The sequence below is a fragment of the Teleopsis dalmanni genome, chromosome 2, assembly GCF_002237135.1.
Source record: "Teleopsis dalmanni isolate 2A chromosome 2, ASM223713v2, whole genome shotgun sequence".
Lineage (NCBI taxonomy): Eukaryota > Metazoa > Arthropoda > Insecta > Diptera > Diopsidae > Teleopsis > Teleopsis dalmanni.
Window position 1 is genome coordinate 107,946,695 of NC_051847.1, and position 2,685 is coordinate 107,949,379.

The following is a 2,685-nucleotide window of genomic DNA, read 5'->3' on the forward strand; positions in this document are numbered from 1 at the left end:
TTTTCATTGTGATTTTTTAAATTTGAACCGAATATTATTATGTCATCTACATATAAAAATGCGGACGTATCCAAACCAGTTAATGCTAAGGTTAGCATTCTTTGAAAACTATTAGTTGAAATTTTTAAGCCAAAAGGTAATCTTTTAAAATGAAAATGACCTGTATTGGTTGAAAATGCAGTTAAATGTTTCGATTTATTGTTAAGTGGAATCTGATGAAAACTACTAGTCATATCAAGTGTAGAAAAATATTTCGCTTTACCTAATTTATCTAGAACGTCTTCCAAACGAGTTAGTGGAAATTTATCATCTACTACTTTTTTATTAAGTTGTCTGAAATCAATTACTAGTCTCCATTTCTCTTCTCCATCTTTATTCTTTTTTGGAACTAATAAGATTGGTGAATTATAAGGACTTGTTGATGGTTCTACTATGTCTTCTTTTAGTAATTTATCTACTTGTTTATTCACTTCGTGTAATTGCGTATTCGGAGTTCTGTAATTTTTTATGTAAACTGGTGTTTTATCTGTAGTTGATATATGCTGCTCATAAAAATTATTAATTGTTAGAGTTTCTCCTTCTAAATGAAATATTTCCTGGAAGTCTTCACAAATGTTTAATATCGAATTTTCTGCTTTTTGATCTAAACATGGGAGTTTCAATAAATTCTTTATTCTATCAAATCTATTAGCGTATAGGGACGCTCTGTTATAATTTAATATGTTATAATCTTCTAATTTTTTTATTTCTATTTTTGCATTTTTTATGACTACTGGTGTTTCTCTTGTATTTAATATTCGAATGTGTTTTATACCTATTCCTGGTATTACGGAATTAGCTATAAATACTCCTTTCATTATTTCTTTACCACAAATTATACTATCTTCATTTATATCTAATTTTATAGGTTGAACTACTTCTGCTCTAGGGGGCAGTGTTATATATGCCAGATTTTTTGTATTTATATTTATAGGTAAGATTATTTCATCTTCCTGATAAGGCATCGTTAATGTACATGTTTCATAATCTATCTTGCAGTTATGCTTTAATAAGAAATCTCTACCTAATATGCCGTCAGTTGGCAGATTTATATTGGGTTTAACGATATTGAATTCATGAGATATAGTTTTCTCATCTAAAAATAATTTTGTTTTTAATAATCCTTCTGTAGATATTCTACTATTACAAATGCCATTTAATTTGTAATTTTTTGTAGTATCTATTTTTAAATTTTTATTTTCTAATAAATCTCTCTTTAATATTGATGTTTCGGCGCCCGTATCTATTAGTAAAGTAATAAACTTATTGCTAATTGAAGTTTTTATTGTTATATAGTTAGAAATGTTTTTTGCCGAAGTAAAATTTAATACTTTCGAACATTCTTGTTGATATTTGAGTTTATGTTCCCCGGGGTATTGTGACCGGGGGTGTTCCCGTTTTTTTGTTGAAAATTTTTGAAATTTCTTGTTTGACTATTATAGTTGCATCGTTGATTGCTGTACTTGTTTGGAAACCTCGTCGAGTTATTGTTTCCATGACTTCTGTCATTTCTTGATCTATATCCCTGGTTGTTTGATTTGTAGTTAAAATTTCTGTATGCATTTTGCATCAGACTTTTGTTTTGTGTCTCAACATCTGTTGCAATCTGTATGGCTTCAGATAATGTCGATATCCTGGCTGCTATAACCACATTTCTTATCTTCTCATTCAACCCATTTGTGAATGTACTGAGGCCTAATTGATCTGTCATCTTTAGTATGACATCTCTATTCTCATCTCCTTGCTCTGAAATGTATATTTGATTAAGCATTGCTATTTGTTCTTCTATTTTTAAAGCATATTGAGCAATCATTTGTATGCCTTGACGCATTCTAGTAAGATTGTTTTGTATAATTAAGGGATTGGCTTTTGGTTTGTAAATTGTGTTTAGCTTCTTAATAAAATTTTTTATTGTGTCATCTTCTTCACTTGCAACCAATTTATTTTTAACTCGATCAGAAAGTTTAGTTGATCTTACAAAATTTAGTAGAATGGTTCTCTCTACTTCATCCTTCAACGAATCTGAGTAGAATTGCAAAGTACCGGTAAAGTTAGATAAACTCTTTACATTTCCATTAAATTCAGGAATTATTTTTGAAGCTGTTAACATGTCAAAATTAGCCATTTTATCAAGTTTTGATATTGCACTGTCGCTAATCTGTTCTGATTTGTTTTTTAAATATTTATTTATTTCATCTACTATTGTGTCAAACTTCGTTCTTACTAATTGTAAATGTTTTATGTCAGTATTTCTTTCTATTTCTAATACGGCGTTTACATTGGCCGAAAATGGCTCATTTTGGTCAAAAATCGAAAATGAGTATTGAATGGCTCATTCTTGCATATAAAATTTCAAGCACAAAAATGAGCAATTTTCTCACATTCTGTATGAATGACGTTCGAATGCATTCCACATACGTTTCAAATGCAAAGGAATCCATTGAACATACCCCAAATGAAAGCTCTTCATGGCATTTTGACTGTTTGAAAAAGCTGTTTTTAACATATTCACAAAAAAAGGTAAACAAATGTTTGGTGGTTGCATTTTCTTGAAAACGATGCACTGCTTTTTAGAACTTTTACTTCCCAAAAAGTAATTAATCGAAGTTAAAAATATGTTTTAAGTTTCTAATGTAAGGTTTGAAG